This window comes from Oratosquilla oratoria, unplaced genomic scaffold (genome assembly GCF_046742065.1).
Source record: "Oratosquilla oratoria isolate Oo_2021 unplaced genomic scaffold, ASM4674206v1 SCAFFOLD55, whole genome shotgun sequence".
Classification (NCBI taxonomy): domain Eukaryota; kingdom Metazoa; phylum Arthropoda; class Malacostraca; order Stomatopoda; family Squillidae; genus Oratosquilla; species Oratosquilla oratoria.
This window is the reverse complement of record NW_027467719.1, coordinates 1,189,120-1,212,463: the sequence shown is the minus strand read 5'-3', so window position 1 is coordinate 1,212,463 and position 23,344 is coordinate 1,189,120. Positions and strand designations below refer to the sequence as shown.

General features: G+C 37.8%; 1 long non-coding RNA gene and 1 pseudogene across 1 annotated transcript in view; one reads left to right on the top strand and one right to left on the bottom strand.

Moving 5' to 3' along the window:
• The window catches only part of LOC143023683 (uncharacterized), a 754,159-nt gene that overhangs the window by 246,060 nt on the left and 484,755 nt on the right, over positions 1–23,344 (top strand). The gene's annotated exons all lie outside the window — the stretch shown is intronic.
• On the bottom strand, positions 5,400–8,135 carry LOC143023685 (zinc finger MYM-type protein 1-like; annotated as a pseudogene).

The following is a 23,344-nucleotide window of genomic DNA, read 5'->3' as shown; positions in this document are numbered from 1 at the left end:
GGAGCAGAAACATGGAACATGAGAGAGGAAGAGGAGGAGGTTGTGTTTGAGTTGAAGTGTCTGAGAAGTATGATGGGGGTTGCTTGGCTAGATAGAGTGAGAAATGAAGAGGTGAGGAGAAGAACGGGGGTGGAAAGGGAGCTGGGAGATAGGGTTGATGAAAGAGTATTAGAATGGTTTGGACACATGGAAAGAATGAGTGAAGAAAGACTATTAAAAGAGGTATGGAAGGCAGATGTGGAGGGAGTGAACATGAGGGGACGTCCTAGGATTAGGTGTATGGATGGGGTGAAGGGGGCTTTGGGGAAGAGGGGAATGTTTGTTGAGGAAGGGCGGGAGGGGACAGAAGACAGGGGTGAATGGAGAATGGTTGTATATGGATGATGTTGTGATGCATGAGGTGGAGTGAGCGGGGGGATGGGGGGTGAGGTTGTATGTGTGAGCAAAATTTGATGCAGCCCAAAGGGATTTCTTCCCTTCTTCTCCTTTTTATGCACGGGGGGACGGAGAGGGGGGATCGCCGATTTAATGAAGCGGCCTTGCTGTGGATGTGCTGTGTCTTGCGACACTGCTTGTGACCCAGGGCAGTGGACAAGGTGCAGGGATGACCTGTCATCCAGGAGGTGCTAAGATGGAGGGGTGTGGAGTGTATTCAGGGATGAAAAGGGTGGGAATGATTTTATGCCTTTTCCTTTTTGGCTACCTCCCTTGTAAGGGGGAAAAAGCCTTGGTATATATACCTAGTTGTATTTTGCGGGAATGGGAGCTATGCTCGTGTTGTCCCACCATTGTATCTCTCAGTGTCTGTATGTATCTTTGTTGATATACATTATTTTTTATTTTTTACTTTCTCCTTTTTTGTTTGTTACATTTTCTAATTTTTTTTTATCTATTATTCAGAGTTCAGCTCAGTGGCGTAGCTAGTGCTTTTGCCGCCCGGGGCTGCCCTCATGTTTGCCGCCCCTTCTCACAAGGAATTCAATAATTCAATATTACAAATGCACATTAACTTCTTAAAGGATATATATATATATGTGTATTTACCTAGTTGTACCTAGTTGTATTTTACGGGAAGGGGAGCTATGCTCGTGGGGTCCCGTCTTCATATCTCATTTTATCTAAACTATTTTTAAATTCATGTATTGTTTTTGCACACACCACTTTCTCATCTAACTTGTTCCAACTGTCTATTGCTCTGTGAGGAAAGCTGTTCTTTTTAAAATCTCTTCTATAGCTGTCTTTTTTTATTTTCTTTCCGTGTCCTCTTGTATTTCTGTCATCCCATTTTATCAGATTCTCTCTATCAGTAATTTCTATGCCTTTCATGATTCTGTAAATAGCTATCAAATCTCCTCTCTATCTTCTTTGCTCTAGTGTCTGTAGTTTAAGTTTTTGTAGTCTCTCTTCATATGATAGTTTTGAGAGTGTTGGTGCCAGTTTTGTAATTGCTCTTTGTATTCTTTCAAGTTTTTTTATACATTTTTTTGTACTTGGTGACCATATCGTTGCTGCATATTCCAATCTTGGTCTTATCAGGGTGATTAGTATTTTCCTCACCATTTCTTCATCCAGGTATGTAAATGGCACTTTGATTGTTCTTATTAAATTATAAGTTTCTCCAAAAATCTTATTTATATGTTTCTCAGGTGACATATTATTCATAACAATGACTCCCAGGTCCTTCTCATTTTCTACTTTTTTTATTCCTTCTTCTCCCAAATTATATGATCCTGTTATTCTGTTTTTGCTTTTTCCAAATTCCATTATACTACACTTTTTTGTATTGAACTCCATCTCCCACTTCCTACTCCATTCTTGTACTTTATTTAGATCTCTCTGTAGTGATTCACAATCTTCTTCAGTTTTCACTCTTTTCAGTAATTTTGCATCATCTGCAAAGAAGCTCATATAGCTTTCAATTCCTTCATCCATATCATTAATATATATAGCAAACATTATTGGGGCCAGAACTGTTCCCTGCGGGACACCGCTTATTACTTCATTCCATTTTGAGTGCTGATCTCTTATCACTACTCTCATTTTTCTTTCTTGCAAAAAGTCTTCCATCCAATTTAGCAATTTACCTTGTATTCCTCCTTCATATTCTAATTTCTTAAGCAACTTCTTATGTGGTACTTTGTCAAAAGCTTTTTTTAGGTCTAGAAATGCACAATCAGCCCATCCATCTCTTTCTTGTATTATATCTATTAGCCTTGAATAGAAACATATTAAATTGGTGACGCATGATCGTCCTTGTCTGAATCCAAATTGCCTTGGATTTAGTACGTTGTTTTTTTCCAAGTATTTTACCCATCTACTTTTGATAATTCTTTCACATATTTTTGCTATTGTACTTGTTAGAGAGACTGGTCTATAGTTGGTAGGTTCTTCTTTATTTCCTCCTTTATATATAGGTACTATATTTGCTTTTTTCCAATCTTCTGGAACTTTTCCTTCTTTTAAGGAACTGCTTATTATGCTATGTATTTTGTCTACCAGTTCATTCCTGCATTCTTTCAGAATCCAGTTTGCTATTTCATCTGGCCCATGCGATTTTCTGACATCAAAATTACCCAAGTGTGTCAATATTTCATTCTTTGTTACTTCTATTTCTTCCATAGGGGGGACTTTTTCCTTCCACTCAATCTCTTCAGGTTGTATATTTTCCCTTGTAAACACTGATTTAAAATGTTTGTTCATAATTTCTGCCATTTCCATTTCCTCAGTGTATTCAACTCCTCCTTGTCTTAATTTCTCTAAGTCTTGTTTGTTTTTCAGTTTATTGTTTACAAATCTGTAGAATAGTTTTGGTTGATCTTTACACTTTTCTATAACATCTTTTTCATATTTTCTTTTTTCCTCTCTGCACTTTTGTACATATTCATTTCTATAACCAGTATATATTTTCCATTTTTCAGGTCTTCTGTCTTTTTTCCATCTGGTCCAGGCTTTGTCTCTTTTGTCCTTTAACTCCCTACAACTTTTGTTGTACCAGCATTTTACATATTCTTTTTCTTGTTTTTGTCTTGGGACATACTTTTCCACTCCTTTTTTGTAAATTTTTGTCAAAATATTCCATTTCTCTTCCACTGTTGTTTCTTCTTTGTATATTTCTTCCCAGTTTTCTTGTTGGAAGAATTCTCTTATTTTATCAAAGTTTGTTTTTTCATACATCATTCTTCCTTTTCTATATTGTTCATTTCTTTTCATATATTTTTCTTCATTAAGTTCCAGTTCAATCAATATGTGGTCACTTTTACCTATTGGTGTTTTATATTCAATCTTGTCCACTATTCTAGGTTCAGATGTAATTATTAAGTCTAGCCTCGATGGTTCTTCTTCATTTCTATACCTAGTGTTCTCTTGTATCCATTGTGTCATTGAATGGTCAGTAATCATCTCAAGTAGAGCATTTCCCCATGAGTCATCACCACTCTTTACTGTCATTTCTTCCCAGCAGATTTCTTTGCAATTAAAGTCGCCCATCATAACTATTCTTCCTCCGTCTTCCATTATTTTAGTTAATGCTATCTTTGTGTCCTCTAACATACTTTTATGTTCACTCTCCTCCCATGAGGCTGTTTTCGGAGGCACATAATTGATCACAAATTTTCTGCTCTTCTTATCTCGGTCTTCCACTTCTATCATAATCATCTCTACTGTATTCTTTCCATATATGACACCTTTCACGTTTATATCCTTCTTAGTCAGGAACATAACTCCACCCCCTTGTTTTTTCTCTCTGTTTCTAATCCAATAATTGTATGTATCATGTCCTACACTGTTGGGTGGTAGTGGGCCTTTTAATTTTGTTTCTACAATTCCCATTATGTCCGGTTCTTTTTCCTTCAGGTAATCATTCAGTTCATTCAATCCTGTTATCAATCCATCTATATTTGTGTAAGACACTCTTAGTTTTCTGCCACTTCCATTGTATTCTCTGTTTCCCTTATGTTTTTCTTTAGTATGTCGAACTGCTTTATTTTCATGTTCACTACTCTCCAATAGAATCTCTCTTTCTCTGACTCCGTTCTTTCCTCGTTTTTTGCCTTAGCTTCAATTCTTTTCTGCTTTTCTGCCTCTCTTTCCTCCTTATTCATTTCTCTTTTTATCCATACCTTTTTATATTGATCATTTGTTGCTAGTTTCCCTGTCTTGGATAGAATTTTCTCTGCCGTTGTTTGTGACCTGAATTTAATCTTAATTGGTCTGGTCTTATCTGTACTATATTTTCCGAGTCTGAATTTTTCCTCAATTTCCTTTATAATTTCTGGTTCATCTTCCTGGACTAATTTTAATAAACTGCTTACTCTTTCATTTTCCTCCTTGATTCTTGCGGTTCTATCTGGGTTATGTTTCTCTTCCATTCCTAATATAATTATACATTTCTTTTTGTCAGCTAATTCTCTTACTATATTCTCCTTCTGTCTCATCACTTTAATAACTGAGTCTTCATTATGTTCTTTCAATTGCTGTTTGACTATGTCAGTGAATGAAACCTTATTCCCTTCTTGAGTTATTCTCCAATTTTTAGCTTCTGTAGCTATTTTCTCTCTGTTTTCATTACTATTCTTCTTCAATTTCTCATTCTCCTCCTTTACATTTCCTAACTGTCTTTTTAGGTCCTCTATTTCTTCAGTTAAGTTTCTGTTAGCCTTCTCTAGTTGTTCCAACCTTTCAATTCTCTGGAAAATGGAGTCTACGTTACCTAACTTACGCTCCAAGTCCTCGATCACCTTATCAACTCTCTCCTCTAGTCTTATCAGTCGTGGGGGGGGGGGGGGTTGTGTCCCCCCCACCCTCTTTAAATCCCTGGAACATATTCTCGTCACTTTCTTCTGTATTGCTCCTCTCTATACTTCTAATCTTTACATTTTTATTAGACATGTCATCCTCACTCAGTCTTTTGTTTACCTTCCGCTTGTCTGGCTGGGCCAAGTCTACTCCCTCCTCATTTCCTTCCATTTCCCTCAGTAATCCCTCCCCTTTTCCTCTTTCCCTACTTTCCCACTACTCCACGAGCAATTTCCCCCCCACCCTGCAAAAACACCAGGCACTTCTCTTTGCGTTGGGATCCACAGACTTCAGTTTTCTTCAGAACGTCATCCAAGCCGTCCATTCGCTGAAGTGTGTGTGTGTGTGTGTGTTTGATTGACAGTTGATGTTAATATATCCTTTAAAAGGAATGATTTAATACTAATGATTATTCATTAAGATTTTTATTTCACCATAAACAAATAAAGTATAAAATAATATATATAAAAAAATATTATATACATGACTTTATATGTATGTACACATAAATTACAAACAAAAAAATATAATACGTAATTATATATTACATTATGATGATTCCTTGAATAATTTTAATCAGTTTGAAATTATCACAGCTTTCTACAAACAAACTTTCTTGCTGTTCTGTTAACAAAATCATCAACATTTTTGTCAAATTCAGATTTTAATCACTTTAAAATTATCACCTCTTTCTACAAAGAAACTTTTTTGTTTTTCTGTTAGCAAAATCATCAATATCCTTGTTAAAATCAGATTTTACTCACTTTAAAATTATCACCTCTTTCTACAAACAAATTTTTCTTGCTTTTCTGTTAGCAAAATCATCAATAACATTGTCAAAATCTATTTCATCTGTAAGTTGTCTTTCTGTAGACAATATGGCAAAATTGCGCAGCCTCAAGGTACTCATAGTAGACCTTAAGTAATTTTTTATTAGTTTTAGTTTAGAAAAACTCTCACAGGTAGCAACACTAATAGCAATTGTAAGGAAAATCCACAGCATTACTACTATATTTGGAACCGAATTCCCAAGTGTATATTTATTAATAAACTGCAAAAGCTCCAAGGGGCCTTCTTCCCACCTATTTGTTTCACCTTGACTAGTAGCAGCTGCAATAAAATGCTGCAGTCTTTTTCTTTCAAGCAGGAATTCATCTTTATCAATGTCATTATGATCTAGTTGATTAAGTTTACATTCGTATTGATCATCAATGACATGTGTTGGGGTAAGAAAAGCATATTTCTCAGCTAGTTCATGAAGCTGTTTAAATCTCAAATTTATTTCTTGGGTCACACTATCCAGTGAAAAAAACATTTCTCTTTTCAATTCAATATCATATGGTAATCCAGCATCTTGTGATCCCTCACCGAATACTTGTTTCTTCTTTCTGGTCCGACGCTGGCGCTCCATGACTAGACCTAGATCATCACAAACTTCTTTGGCATAGTTAACTCCATCATTTACTACTTTTTCTCTGTTCTTAATCAGAAATTCCTCTAATGCCCCGAGTTTAATGTCACATTGTTGCAAGTTAAGTCCTTTGGTTTGGAGGTAGGCCTGCGTGTCATTAATTTCTAAGAGGACAGGTTCCCACAGTCCAAGAAAGCACAGAAAAGGAAATGACTGCAAAGCACCAAGTAGCACACCAGCCTCTGACCTCGGAACTGTATTTTCTTCTGCACAAGTTAACTTTTCTAAGACACTTATAATTTCAGAGAAATGTTCCTTCACAACACATACACCATCTCCCCTTGCACTCCATCTTGTTTCAATTATGTGTTTCACGCTTTTACCAGTGACAGAAGTTAGAACATCCCAACGACAAGTTGATGATGAAAAATATGTGAAAACATGCTCCACAGTTCCAAAAAATGTAACAGAATTAACTGCAACAGAAGCTGCATGAATTCCTGCTAAATTCAGAGAGTGTTTTGTACAAGCAACAAATTCTGCTTTTGGATTAATTTCCTTAATTCGTTTCTGAACACCAGAATGTTGACCAGCCATTACTACAGCATTATCATATGCCTGCCCTCTGCAATTTTTAATATCAATTCCATCATGTTCTAATTTTTCCGAAATTACAGTTGCAATATTTTCGGCAGTTTTACCTTTTGTTTCAATGAAATCAACAAATGATTCCACAACCTTCACTTGATCTGCATTGATTACAACATAGCGAATAACTTGGCTCATTTGATCTTTATGTGAAGTATCAGGAGTGCTGTCGAATATCATTGAAAAGTACTTGGCCTCTTTTACTTGGTTGATAATTTTGCTTCTTACATTTTCTCCCAAAACCTCAATAAATTCGTTTTGAATAGTAGGTGACAGATAAGAAGTAGTATACTTGTTTCCCATCTGGATTCTTAGATGTTCACGTAACACTGGGTCGTATTTTGCTAACAAATCAACTAATTCTAAAAAAAAAATTCCTCTATTTTCAGTTACTTCTGATTCAGTCCCGGTCTCTTTGCTCTCATAATCCATTCCTTCTTGGTGACCTTGTAAAGGCAAATTTTGTTTAGCTAGAAATCTTATGATATCAAGCAGTCTTAAAAGGATTTTCTTCCACTTTTTTACTTGATTTTCAATAACTTCTTGTTCTTTTTTATCTATTGTTGCTCCAAGAGCAATCCTAATTTCCAGCTCCTTCCATTTTGTGAAATTCTGAAGATGGTGTGCACTGGATTCATGCTGATATATTTTAGGATTCAGTTTCCACCATTTGTTAAATCCATCTGCAGAATTAAAAATTGAGTCAGTTCCTTTTGGAAAGATTTTGCAACAAAAACAGTAAAGCGCTTTCTTGGAAGGGGAGTACACCATCCATGATCTTAATATATTTTCACCATTTGGCAAAGTTTTAAAAAACCACTCACGTGTTAGATGTCTAGTTTGTCCTTTGGTTGATGCACCTTGACGAATTACTTCAGTGACTTCACCAAAAGTAGAATCTATATTTTGAATCTTAGATGCACCTTGACGTACCAGTAAGATCCGTGTGTTACTGTCAATCTTGCTTGGCCATAGACCAACATCCTTTAAGTCCACTCTGTCCATATCAGGCACATCTAGAATATTTTCTGCCTCATGAGTCTCATGTTCGACATCACTTGTATTCGGCGAATCGCTTGGACTTGAATCGTTTGAATCTGATATTGGTTTGTATTCACAAACGTCTCCAGTTTTAGTAGTGGTTTGGACCGTTTGGTCAATGTTAGTAGTTTCTGTAGGTTTGATGTATTTTAATAGTGCCCCTTTATGTGTCTTTATTAATTCTTCTCTTGCTTTTCTCTTTTTTTCTAAAAGCTGCGCCACTTTCCTTCAGTTGCTTCATCTAGGGAGAGCGAAAATAATGAAATGTTAGTGAATGTTAAAAGTTGAAGTAATAGGCAAACTTCAATGATAGATCTCTATTTATCATCCATTTAAGCAGCTTCCTTATAATTAGTAAAAGACAAAATTAATGGGAAAGTTAGACTTCAAAGTTTTACGATAAATTACATATACAGGTCTATTTTCTTACGGAAAATTTGAGTACTGTTAGTGTAGAAACAGTAGGCCTAATATCATAGTATTGTGCATACTACAGTAACTGCATATTTTAATTGGCCTACTATGAGTTTATTTCATTTATGGTACTATTATATTATAAATTTAAATTTTGAATTGTTCATATATTCTCATCTCTTTATAGAAATGAGAAAGTATAAAAGTAAAACACTTTTAATGGTTTTAAACTATTAATTTCAAATTACTGTCCGCTCTAATAAAAATCACAATGTGTTTGCAGACCTATAGCGCCTTTGTTCATCACAGGTAGATACTGTTACAATGCGAATATCTTGAGCGAATATTGTTTAGTATGAGCACACAGATTCTAATTTATAGTTAATTTTACCTTATAATTCTTCCTCTCAGCTCTCCACTGCACTGTACTGTACACCCCACTGTACTTGATCTGTCTAAAAGAAATCTGGCTTTGTGAGATGTACCCCTCTCAAACAGGGCACGTGGACATTCGTCCAATCAAGGATAGTCTGCCTGCTGAGGCGCGTACATAGCTTAGAAATATGGTTTCGCTCCGATCATCGGGGGTCTACTTTCTGTTAACACCACCTAATACAATAGAATACGCTTTATTATAAAAAGTTCTCCATTCAAAATCCTGAAGTTAATCTTTAATTGCCCTCATAATTGCAAACTACTTAATTCAGAATGTGTTGAGCGTCAAGCGCAAGTCTATCTTAAATGAACCAATCACCTCCGTTTTCGTTCCTATTTGTAAACATCCACGAGAAGCTCCTAGCTGAAGATTTTAGCATGTATTTTCGCCCTCATCATCTGGGGCCAACTTTCTGTTAACACCACATAGTACAATAGAACACACTTTATTCATAATAAAAAGTTCTCCATTCAAAATCCTGCAGTTAATTTGTAATTGCCCTCATAAGGATGTCGAAAGGGAACCAATCACGCTGCCTTTGTTCCTGTATATAATTTGTAAACAAATAAATTGACATTTGTCACGTGTATGCGTGCGTGCATGCAAGGGCGCACATGTGTGTGTCTGTATTTACCTAATTGTATTTTGCGGGATTGGGAGCTATGCTCGTGGTGCCCCGCTTTTATATCTATATCCAGTTTATTCTTAAATTCATGTATTGTCTTTGCACACACTATATCTTCTTTCAAATTGTTCCAGACGTCTATTGTTCTGTGGGAAACAGCTTCTACTGTCTACATTATAATATTCGATTGATACTAAACTTAGTTTAGCAAAAAAAAATTGAGTAGCCTATACATATTAACTCGTAACAGTAGCCTAGTCCAATTTCTGTGCAGAGCATGTTCATTTTCACCCATGTATACCCGTCCAATCGGATCGATGTTGTTGTCGTTCCCTAGACTGTCCGAGCAGTCCCGTCTCCCCAAGGAATGCTACAGCCGAAACTGGGTTTTCCCACAAATCCTTTATAGAGTGTATGTTGTGTTGTTTGCGTGCATGATTGTGTATAATGCAGTCTTCCATTATGTGTTGTATGATATGGGGTGAAGTGTTACATCCTGGGCAGCTGTTCACAATGCGGTCATCCAGCCTCTTCTGGTAGCTTAGGAGTGCTGGGTGGTGGCCGCACCGCAGTCTGGCCAAGTGGACTCTGTCCTTTCGTGGGAGAGAGGATTCAGAAGGGTGGATATCAGGGGGTCTGGCATGCAGCAATGTGTTGTCTTTCAGTGTGTTAATGGAGCGGTGAATGATATGATTATGAATATGTTTCCGGAGGCTGGTATTTGGTGGTTGTGGAGGAAGAGAAGAGAGTATCTGTGTGTGATACAGGTCTTTGGGTGTTGTTTTAATGTTTCTTGGTGTGTGTGGGTGTTCTGCTATGTAGTGTGCGGGTGTGATGTGTTTGTGGTGGCTGCGGCAAGTGTTTGTGTGCCTCTCATGTCGAGGTGGTCCTTGACTTTGAGGACTTTTGTTTCATGGTGTAAATGGTCTGTAGGTGTTGTATTTGTGCAGCCTGTAATTGTTTTTAGGGCTTTGTTTTGTATGATCTGAAGGGTGTTGTGGTGTGTCTCACTGAGATTAGGAGCCCATGCGGGACTCGCATAATTCAACACTGAGCGTATGCATTGTTTGTATATTGTTATATTAGTTTCTTTGTTTTGTCCAAATGTCGTTCCAGTGATTGACTTAAGTGCGTTAAGTCTAGGTGTGCATTTGTTTTTTATGTTTGTGATGTGTTGTTTGAAAGACATGGATGTATCGTATGTTACACCAAGAATTTTTGGTGTGTTTGTGTGTGGTATTAGAGTGTTGTTGATGTAGAGATGAGGTATGTATTTGTGTTCTATTGTCCAGTTGGTGAGAAGTGTTGCTGTAGATTTGGTTGGAGCTATTTTGAGTCTGTGATGAACCATGTGTTGAGTGTATCAAGGTATGGCTGGATTATTTCTGCAGCTTTGTGTTACGATGTGTGCATGTGATTGTTATGTCATCTGCGTAGGAAGAGATTTGTATTTCTGAGGTGTCTGGTGTGGGTAAGTCATGCATGTATAGATTAAATAGTGTTGGGGATAGAACAGAGCCCTGTGGTACTCCATTCTTAATGTTTCTGATGTGTGATGATTGGCCATTATATGACATGTAAGCATTCCTACCTGCCAGATAATTGGCCAGCCATCTTTTGGTGTTATTGTGCATGTCTGTGTTATATATTTTATTTGTTAGGTTGTGGCGGGGGATAGCATCAAAAGCTTTACTAATGTCTAATGTTATGAGAAGTGTTCTGTGGTGGGGCCTATCTGAATTGATGCCATCTAGACTTCTTTGTGTGAGGTTTATCAGAAGAGTGTTTGTGGAGTGTAGTGGCCTAAAACCGTGTTGTGAGTCAGCAAGGGGAATATGTGGTGTGACAAGTTTAAGTATTAGGCGTTCAATGACTTTAGAGGGGGTGCAGAGAAGTGTGATTGGGCGGTGCGATGTTGGGATTGTTGGGTCTTTGTTTGGTTTTGGAATGGTGATTATTTTACCATGCTTCCAGATGTCGGGTATAGTGTTGTGTGAATAGCTGTAGTTTACAATGTTTGTGAGTGCATGTATACCTTGTGATCCAATGTGTTTTAGGTGGATGTTGCTTATGTTATCAGGGCCACAGGCAGATGAGTGCTTGAGATTATGTATTATGAGTTTTGTCTGACTGTCTATGAAGGGTGTATAGTCTGAGTCTGTGGGGAAGTCTTTCTTACGTCGAATGGTACGTCGGTTGTCAGGGTGAGAAGTGAGATGGCTTGTCTGTGCAAAATGACGTATGAGTGCGTTTGCTTGTCTGTTTGAGGGTAGATTGTTGTTGTGATTATTGCTGCGTGTTGGATAGTGTAATGCTGTTGAGTGTTTTGTACAATTTGCTGGTGTTTGTTTTGTGATCAAATGCATTGATAAAGTTTTGCCAATTTTGTGTTTTTTGTTTGTGTATTTTATTAGCAATCACAGTGTTTAGTGTTTGTATTTGGTCTGCTATGTTTTGAGGGATAGGTGTGGGGGTATCATGTTTAAGTGTGTCACGTTGTCTGATGAGGTCTTGGATTTCTGGTGTAAAGTTGGGGTTGTGTGATTTTCTGTTGCCTCTAGGGATGTATCTCTTGTCTGCGTTTTGTATGATTGTATTAAAAGTGTGCACAGCATTGTTTATGTTTGTGATTGGTGTACTGTTATGTGTTTCAAAATGTTGTTCTGTCTCTTTAGTAAAAGCTTCCCAGTTAGCTCTCTTGTAATTGGTGTATGTGTGTCTGTGGCCAACTGGGGTGCATCTTGTTTTGGTGGTGATGATGATTGGAAGGTGGTCAGAACCAAGCGTTCCGACCACAGGGGAAGCAGAAGGTGATATCAGGAGAGGAGGGAGTGTAGAGGGCTTGGTGTGGGGTATGTGTATGATTATGTGTGTTGTTCATGATAGTCGATGTCTCAAACTGAGTCTGTATATCAAGCCCTCTTGTCTGTGTCAGGGTTGTCGACATACCAGGCAGACGACTTAGCGTTGAAGTCACCACCCATGATCAGGTTGGGGATTGAGGTTAGTTGGCTAAATTGAGGCCTGAAGGTGTTTGGAACTGTGGGGGATGATTACAAAGGATTACAAAGGCGGAGCATGCCGACAGGAGACCTTTTGATCCATATCTAGGTCGGATGCAAAAAAAGAAAAATCATATTAATAATAAATAAAAACTATAATAATGTAAATAACAAATAAAATACATAAATAAATGCATAGGTATAGTTAAAATAATAAACAAGCAGGTAAATAGTAAATAATAAATTGACATATAACTAATGATAAATGAAAATCAGACAAATGATAACAAAACAGAAACAAATAATATAAGATAAATTATAATCATTACAGCATCTTACTTAGGTATTTATCTAAATGATTCTTAATGCTTCAAACTGAACTACATTGCACTACCTGTGCAGGAAGTTTATTCCATTCATTAACTACACGGTTGGCAAAGTTGTTTCTACCTACTTCCAAATTGAATCTATTTCTGGACAGTTTGAGACCATTGTTTCTTGTCTGATTCTCATTCAATGTGAAAATTTGGTCACTTTTGATGTCAATTCCCTTTAAAATCTTAAAGACCTGTATCAAGTCACCTCTGAGTCTACGCTTTTTTAGGGAAAACAGATTCATGTGCTTTAGTCGATTTTTGTATGATTTATTTTTGATATTTGGAATCAGTTTTGTGGCTCGCCGTTGTACTTTTTCCAGTCTGTCAATGTCTTTAATGAGATTCGGTAACCATACGGAAACAGCATATTCCAAATGTGGACGAACTAACGATTTATATAGCTTGTTAATGAGTGATGGACTTTTGAAATCAAAAGATCGCGCAATCAGTCCCAGAATCTTATTTGCTTTCTCAGAGGCTGAAATACATTGCTTGGATGATTTGAGGTCGTTACTGATAATTACGCCGAGATCTTTTTCACTATCCACTTTTGTTAACAAATTTCCAAATAACTTGTAATCGTACTTCTGTTATTTTTACCTATGTGCATTACCTTGCATTTACTTGTGTTAAATTTCATTAGCCACTTTTCAGACCATTGCTGTAATTTATCTAAATCTTCTTGAATATCTAATTGGTTTGAGTGATCATTTGCCACTCCGCACAGTTTTGTATCATCAGCAAATTTGGAAACAGTAGATTTTAGTCCATGGTCTATATCATTTATATATACTATGAATAGAAGTGGCCCAAGAACGGAACCTTGAGGAACTCCACTTGCAACACTTTTCCATCCAGAAGTTTTTCCATTTAAAACAACTCTCTGTTTTCGACCATTCAACCAATTACTAGTCCAACCTAATAGGCTACCACTTATTCCATGCAAAGCAAGTTTAGTAAGTAGTCTTTGGTGTGGGACGGTATCAAAAGCTTTTGCAAAGTCTAGATATATTAAATCTATTTTGTTTCTTTTGTCATAATTCGAGATAATTGTGATTGGGGGGGAATGTACATGTTAACTATTGTCAGTGTTGATTTGTTGCCTGTGCGGATTCGAATGGATTGGATTTCTGTTGTGTTATCTGTGGTAGGGAGGAGAATTTTGGTTGTGGCACTTGTGTCCACAAAACAGATGGAGTGATGGATCAGGGTGATGAGTCCACCGCCATTGCCGTCGGTCCAGTCTTGTCTGATGGTGGTGTAATTATGAAATGATGGTGTTTTGTGTGAGTGTCTTAGTTTTGTTTCTTGTATAATCACAATGTGTATGTTGTGTTGTTTAAGAAAGTGTTCAAGTTCATGTTTTTTCGTGTTAATACCGTCAGTGTTGTGTTGTAATATGTTGATGTGTGTTTTATATGTGTTGTATGTTGCCGTTTGGGGTTGAGGTTGGGGTGGTAATGGGGAAGGTGTAGGATCTGGGTTAGAGGGAGGGAAAGGAGAGATTAGGGACAAAGGAAGGGAAGTACTGATCGGGGGTAAGGGCAAAGGGAAATTGGGAGTGGGTAAGGGTGCTGGCTGTGGTTGGGGAGGTGGGAGTGGGGTTACTGGAGGGCAGGTAGAACATGTCCAAGTGTCTGTGTATTGGTTTGTGTCAGCAAGTGTTGTACAAGTGAGGTGGGCCCAGTTTTTGCACATATTGCACTGAACTGAGCCCTTTGTCTGTCTGCTCGAAGTAATGGGTTTAGAGCATGTTGGGCATGTGTATTTTGTGGTGGGCCCAGGATTGCTCTCTACATCTCCGGCTAAAAGTAGAAGAAGAGGGGTTATTGCCGGAAAATCATCCCTTGGTGCAGAAAAAACGTAACATTGCATTTTGGGAAAAAGGATTGTGGTACAGGGGTGGTTGCTGCTGTTTGGCCCCCAACTCTTGGGGTTGGGGGGTGGTCCCACGACGTAGACGCTGCAGCTCCAGGACCTCGGATTGATGTTAACACGCTTGCTGGACATAATGTCAACGAACGACGGGAGGCCGGTGTGAATCACGGTGACGTAGGGGGACAAAATGTACAAAAGAGATTGGATGACCGTGTTCGACCAGATGTCCGTGATGGGGGAAATGTTAATGTTAATTTTGATGGGAGAAATGTTAATGAGGCATTGAATGTCAATGAAGGACCAAATAATGATATAGATCAAGGTATAGATAAAAAACAAAATGATAATGTAAGACATGATATTGAAACTCAAAATGTGTCAAAAAGAAATAATCACGAGTTTCTTAAAACCATGTACTTTAATGCTCGTAGTATTAGGAACAAATTTCAAGAAATACAGGCGTATGTCAAAAGCGAAAATCTCGATATGATAGGAATAACTGAGACATGGTTAAATGGTGCAGAGTTTGAAGCTGAATTTAATATTGTGGGATTTAAACACTTTCATCAGGATAGAAACCACAAGAAAGGTGGGGGTGTTCTGTTGTACGTTAAAAACAATGTTCCTGCTTGTGTTTTAGAGAGAGTGAAACAGGATGCATATGATAGTTTGTGGGTTGAGTTAAGCAAATGGACAAAAAATGAAAATAGGTGTAATATATAGGCCAAAGACATTATCATTAGCAGACGACAAACTGTTATTTCAAGAACCGTCTAGTTTCTGCAACCGGGATTTATTGATAATGGGTGATTTCAATTTTACTGACCTTGATTGGATGACCCTTGAACATGGCCATATAGGTAGTCGCTTGATTGATTTTCTTGGTGACAATTACTTAATTCAGCATGTAAAAGAGCCCACAAGATATGGAAACTTACTTGATCTATTGATCACTAGCCGTGAAAGCATGGTAACTGAAGTAGAAGTCGGTGAATCTGTTGCAAATAGCGATCACAACTTAGTTAGATTCAAACTCCTAAAGAATTTTAGAATAGATACTTGTGTTTCTAAAATACCCGATTTCAGTAAAGCTCAATTCATAGGACTACGTCAGGAGCTTCAGCTTACAGATTGGGAGGCAAAATTAAACGAAAGACCTGTAGATCAGATGTGGGAAATATTTCAAAATACGCTCACTAAGATGATTCAAACTTACATTTCTTTTAAGGACAGACATCCCCCAAATCAGGCTCGCCCAAAGTGGCTCGACAAAGAAACTGAAAAAAGTATTGCTAAAAAGAGACAGGCTTATAAGAAATATAAGTGCTTGGGTGCATCTAATGACTATGAAAGTTATGTATCAATACAGAGAGATTTAAAAAAGATAATAAGAAAACGACAATACGAAATGAACATCGCTGATAAATCCAAAGAGAATCCCAAAGAATTCTATAGTTACATTAGAGATAAAAAGGTTGTTAGGAATCACATTGGTCCACTATTATCTGCTGACGGTCAACTTGAATATTCAAATGAAGGAATGTGTAATATCTTAAACAATTATTTTAGCTCGGTATTCGTAAAGTGAATTCCAAACTGAAACCTGTGAAAAGTCTAGGGTAAACTTACTACGGTAAATATAACAAAAGAAAAAATCAAAAGATGTATAGATAAACTCAAAGTTAATAAAACACCATGGCCTGACGGTTGGCATCCAAGAATCTTAAAGGAAATGAAAAATGAGATTGTTGTTCCATTAGAAATTATTTTCAAGAAATCCATCATATCCGGAGATGTCCCAAGAGAATGAAAGCTAGCTAACGTTACTCCCATATTCAAAAAAGGTGCCAAAAAGAAGCCAAATAACTATAGGCCTATAAGTTTGACTTCAATCATAGGAAAAATAATGGTAACTATCATCAGAGATGCTATCGAACATCATTTAGAAAGTAACCGTTTGATAAATGATAGCCAGCATGGTTTCAGATGGAAACGTTCTTGCGTGACTTAGTCGAATTCTACAACACAGTTATCTCAAATTATGACAAAAGAAACAATATAGATTTAATATATCTAGACTTTGCAAAAGCTTTTGATACGGTCCCACACTAAAGACTACTTACTAAATTAGCTTTACACGGAATAAGTGGTAGCCTATTAGGTTGGACTAGTAATTGGTTGAATGGTCGAAAACAGAGAGTTGTTTTAAATGGAAAAACTTCTAGATGGAAAAATGTTACAAGTGGAGTTCCTCAGGGTTCTGTTCTTGGACCACTTCTATTCATAGTATATATAAATGATATAGACCATGGACTAAAATCTACTGTTTCCAAATTTGCTGATGATACAAAACTGTGCGGAGTGGCAAATGATCACTCAAACCAATTAGATATTCAAGAAGATTTAGATAAGTTACAGCAATGGTCTGAAAAGTGGCTAATGAAATTTAACACAAGTAAATGCAAGGTAATGCATATAGGTAAAAATAACAGAAGTACGATTACAAGTTATTTGGAAATTCGTTAACAAAAGTGGATAGTGAAAAAGATCTCGGCGTAATTATCAGTAACGACCTCAAATCATCCAAGCCATGTATTTCAGCCTCTGAGAAAGCAAATAAGATTCTAGGACTGATTGCGCAATTTTTATATTTCAAAAGTCCACCATTCATTAACAAGCTATATAAATCGTCAGTTCGTCCACATTTGGAATAGTGTATGCTGTTTCCGTATGGTCACCGAATCTCATTAAAGGCATTGACAGACTGGAAAAAGTACAACGGCGAGCCACAAAACTGGTTCCAAATATCAAAAATAAAATATTATGAAAATCGACTAAAACATATGAATCTGTTTTCCCTAAAAAAAGTGTAGACTTAGAGGTGACTTGATACAGGTCTTTAAGATTTTAAAGGGAATTGACAACATCAAAAGTGACCAAATTTGCACATTGAATGAGAATCAGACAAGAAACAATGGTCTCAAACTGTCCAGAAATAGATTCAATTTGGAAGTAGGTAGAAACAACTTTGCCAACCATGTAGTTAATGAATGGAATAAACTTCCTGCACAGGTAGTGCAATGTAGTTCAGTTTGAAGCTTTAAGAATCATTTAGATAAACACCTAAGCAAGATGCTGTAATGATTATGATTTATCTTATATTATTTTGTTTTGTTATTTGTCTGATTTTCATTTATTATTAGTTATATGTCTATTATTATTAACTATTTGCCTGTTTGTTTATTATTTAACTATACCTATGCATTTATTTATGTACAGTATTTTATTTATTTACATTATTATAGTTTTTATTTATTATTTTATTATGATTTTTTTCGCATCTGACCTAGATATGGACCAAAAGGTCTCCTGTCGGCATGCTCCGCCTTTGTAATCCTTTGTAAACTGTCACACTTTATTATGCTTAATAACATAGAAAAAACTGACATCTATGAGAGACTGATTAACGTCATTTTATATCAATCTTACAAGGACCAAAAATGCCGCCCCTCAAAAAATACCCCCCCCCCCCTTAGCTACGCCACTGGTTCAGCTTCACTTGACCAACACCAATTTGACCCTTCACGAATATGGCCCAGAGGGAGAAGAATTTATTGTAATCTGAGACTAGATCAGAAGAAAATATTGTAGATGATATATTTGATGTAGCCATGTGGACGGGGGATTAGGAGTCCTGGTAACTGTAGCCCCAAAGGGGACATTCCTAAAAAAAAAAGTGAAGGCATAAGAGGTCTAGGAGTTTTGAAAATAAACTCTTCTGCTGGGATTCGAACCCCCGCGAGAGCGGCTTGCCTCTTACAAGGTGAGGACTGTACTCGTCACTCCACCGCGACCTTTCTCGAATACAGTCCTCGCCTTGTAAGAAGCAAGCCGCTCTGGCGGGGGTTCGAATCCCAGCAGAAGAGTTTATTTCCAAATGTCAAATTGACACAAACAGGAGTTTTCCAACCAGTACCCTAAGGTTGGGTCTTTTAATGTGCGTGGATGTGGTACAGATGAGAGTAAAAGGGAAGAGATAGGCAGTATGTTTGTGAGAAGAAAGATGGATGTGTTGACATTGCGTGAAATTAAGTTGAAAGGGAAAAGGGGCGAGTGTGAGTTTGGGAGTGTAGTTGGGAGGTTCTCAGGAGAAAAAGGAACAAGGGAGAGAAGGGGTGGCTATACTAGTAAGTGAAAAGATCGGTAAGCTTGTAGTGGAGTGGAAGCAGGTCTCTTCAAGATTGATGTGGATGAAGGTGAAGCTGGGAAGGGAGATGTGGGTTTTTGTAAGTGTGTATGGGCCTGGTAGTGAAAAGAGCATAGAGGAAAGGGGATTATGGAGAAAGTCAATGTAGTTGTATTGGGAGGCCTTAATGTTAGGGTAGGAAATGAAGAAATAGATGGAGTGATTGGAAAGTATGGTTCATGGAAAAAATTGTAGTGGAGAGTTGATGGTGGAGATGTCTCGAAAGAGTTGATGATAGCAAATACAGTGTTTAGTAAGAAAGTCAAGTATTTGTACACATGAGAAGGTGGTGGGTGGAAGGGTGGTAGATAGAGCATTAATGAACTATATAGTGGTGACCAGGAGTATGGTAGGAAGAGTTCAGGATGTAAATGTCCTAAGGGGAGAGAGTGGGGGAATGTCAGATCATTTTCTGGTGGAAGGTAAGTTGAGAGTGGAAAATAGGGGGAGAAAGAGAAAAAGGGCAGAAAGTAGGGAGATACTTAGAGTGAACTACTTAAATGAGGAAGAAAAGGAGGAGTATAAGAGGCTGAGAGAGGAGTGGGATTTAGTGAAGGATAGAGTAGAACTAGGAGTGGAGAAGGAATGGTTCAAGGTAGGGAGTCTTAAGGTGTACAAAGATGGTGTGTGGAACAAGGAGGACAGGAAGAAATAGAAGGAAGGGTAGTGAGTGGTGGGATGAGGAAGCAAAGAAGTGTGTAGAAGAAACAGGCTTTCATAGATTGGCTACAATATATGACGAGGGAATCGTATGAGAGGTACAAAGTAAAGAGAAGTGAAGCATAAGATAAAGAAGGCAAAGAGGAGAGCAGATGTGAAATGGGGTAAGAGTATGACAGAAAACTTTGAAAGTAATAAAAAGATGTTTTGGAAATAAATTAAAAGAGGAAGATAAGGCGAATCAAGTAGAGAAGAAAAGTTAAAAAGTGCATATGGAGAGATGATAATGGAAGAGAAGGCAGTGAGAGGAAGGTGGGCAGAATATTTTAGGTAGTTGCAATGGGAAGCTCAAAGAAAATGAGAGTGAGTGAGGAAAATGGAGGAGAAATAAGGAAAGATGAAGTGAAAGCAGCTGTTAAGATGATGAGAGCAGGTAAGACACCTGGGTTGGATGGATGTCATGCAGAATGTTGGAAAAAAGGAGGTGCAGTTGTGGTGGACTGGCTGGTGAGGTTATTTAATGTTTGCTGGAGAGAGGGTAAAGTGCCTGAGGACTGGAGGAGTGCCTGTATAGTTCCACTTTGCAAGGGAAAAGGGAACAAGTGTGAGTGTAGTAGTTTCAGAGGGATCAGCTAGTTGAGTATAGTTGCGAAGTCTTATAGGAGGGTCTTGATTGAGAGGATTAGAGGGAGTAATTGGTGAGGAACAGTGTAAGACAGGTAGGGTTTGTGTAGATCAGATTTTTGTGGTAAGACAGATATGTGAGAAAGGTATAGGAAAAGGTAAGAATGTTTTTTGGGCTTTTATGGATCTGGAAAAGGCTTATGACAGGGTAGACAGAAAGACACTGTGGGAGGTTTTGCAGATATATGGGATAGGAGGAAAGCGGTTAAGAGCAGTCGAGTTTTTATGAGAGTAGTAGAGCTTGTGTTAGGATTAAGAATGGAGAGAGTGAATGGTTTGAGGTAAAGGTGAGACTTAATCAGGGATGTGTTATGTCACCCTGGCTGTTCAATCTATCATGGATGGGGTGGTGTGAGAGGTGAATGCAAGGGTAGTTGGTTGGGGGTTGCAGATGGTTAAGGAAAATGAAGAAAAGTAGGAGATAAGCCAGCTATTATTTGCTGACGACACTGCTTGTAGCAGGATCAGAGGAGGGGTTGAGGAAGTTAGTGACAGAGTTTGGGAAGGTGTGTAAAAGATGGAAGTTAAAGATAAATGTGGGTAAAAGTAAGGTGATGAGATGTATAAGGAGAGTGGCAGCAGGCTGGAAATGAGTATTAAGGGAGAGAGACTGGAGGAAGTGGATAGTTTTAGATACTTGGGTGCGAATGTGGCAGGAAAAGGAGTAGGAGTGGAGGTAGAATGTAGATTGAGAGAAGCGAGTAAATGTCTTGGTGGATTAAAAAGTGTAATGAAAAATAGACATCTGGGAATGGATGCTAAGAGGAGATTGTATGAAGGAGTGATTGTCCCGACAGCACTGTATGAAGCAGAATCATGGAACATAGGAAGAGGGGAGGAGTTTGAATGTGTTTGAGATGAGGTGTCTGAGAAGTACCGTATGATGGGGGTTACTAGGCTAGATAGAGTGAGAAATGAGGAGGCAAAGAAGAGAACAGGGGTGGAAAGGGAATTGGGAGATAGAGTTGATGAAAGAGTATTGGGATTGTTTGGACACATGGAAAGAATGAGTGAAGAAATATTAGTAAAAGAGGTGTGAAAGGAGTGAACTTGAGGGGGCATTTTAGGATGTGATGGATGGATGGAGTAAAAGGGGCATTGGAAAAGAGAGGAGTGTCTGTTGAGGAAGGATGGGAAAGAAGAAGATAGGGGTGAATGGAGAAGGGTTGTGTATGGATGATGCTGTGATGCATGAGGGGGAGTGGGTGAGGGATGGGGGTGAGGATGAGGAAGTATGTATGAGAAATAAATTGATGCAGCCTGAAGGAATTTCTCCCCATCTTCTCCTTTTCTGCATGAGGCGGAGAGGGAGGGGTCGCCAAATAAATGAAGCAGCCTTGCTGTGGATGTGCTGTGTCTTGTGACACTGCTTCTGAGCCAGGGCAGTGGACAAGATGCAGGTATGACCCGTCATCCAGGAGGTTACAAGATAAGAGAGAGGGTAGAGGGGAGTGGAATATATAGGGAATGGAATGGGTGGGTGTAGTTTCTATGCCTTTTCATTTTGGTTACCTTCTGTGTAAGAAGGAAAAAAGTCTTTGGTATACGTGTGTATTTTCTGACCCTCAGGTCTCGTACTCTAAAAAAGAAAAAGAAAATCCTTTTCAGTCTGTCATCCCTTGTTTTTTCATTTGCTTCATTTCTTAGTGTCTATTCCCTCTCTTTTTCCTCATTGCTCTTTTTTTTCATACATTTTTGTAAATTTCACTATTTCCCAGCTTTGCTGTTTTTGATATTACTTCTGCTATTATTTGAGACCTTAGTTTGAATTCTAGCAATATATGTATATATATACAGGTAAACGTCGACTTACGATGGCCGCGACTTACGATTGTTCGACTTTACGATGACGACGATATGATAATTTAACCCCTTCCATACGGTGCCGCACACATAGGCGTCATGAGGAGCAAGTAGATTCACGACGCTGCCATATCGGCGTCTTGATTATATTAATTGTAGTCGCGCCTGTGTTTTTACATTCTCTCAAATGTGCCCTAAATCCCATTCTCTGTGGTTTTCAAAATTCGCGGGTGAAAGAGAGAACGATCGATATAAGCGGTGACTATATTTTATGATGCGAGTATTATTACGTCACGTCGTACGGCTGGCATTGGCTGCTGCCCGCGAGATTTAAGTTCCGTACTGAAAATACATATAGTGTTTGAATATGGTAAAAAGGATAAAAATAATTAAATAAACTACTGTACATGTTTAATAGGCTATATTCAGTATCTCTGGTGGTTAATATACAGGTAGGCTAGGTACAGTGACCACGGAACAGAGTGGGGATCGACTTACGATGAGATCGTCTTACGATGGCTCTATCGAAACCTAATGCCATCGTAAGTCGACGTTTACCTGTATATATATTTATATATTTAGAGAGAGAATTGACCCATTCTATGTACTTCTATTTCTTTGTCTATTATGATTTCAGGCTCTGATGTGAATATTAAATCTAGTCTTGATAGTTCTTCACAGTTTCTATATCTGGTATTTTCCTTCACCCATTGAGTCAATATGTATTCAATGGTCATATCCAGTAGAAAATTTCCCCAAAGTTCCCCTCCACCTTTTACTGTCATTTCTTCCCAACATATTTCTTTGAGTTAAAGTCACCCATAATTACTGTTTCCTCCTTTCAATAACCCAATGCATTCTTTGTGTCTTCCAGTATTTCGGAATGATCCCTGTCAGTTCAAGCCTGTTTTTTGGGAGGCACATATATTACTATAAATTTTCTACTTTTCATATTTCTGCTTTCAACTTTAATCATAATTGTCACGTTACCACCCCTAACCTTAAAGCAATTGGTTAGTAAATAAAGGATCTAGGAGGACAACAACAGATCTTGCCTCATCCCTTAAAGGTGGAGTGACAATAACGGATATCAATTTCACTTCTTACTGCATAGTTCCCTCTCTAACAAGCATATCTCATCATCCCCTTCAGTTAGAAAAGAAATCCCTACTTCACATTATCATCATAAATGGAGGATGTAGAAAGATAGTAGGTAATTATATCTATACCTATATTGAATAAACCTAACAATATAGAATCAAATGTATATATTTGATTATTGCATCTCAGACTCAAGTATATAGTATATTCTCAGTACATATGAG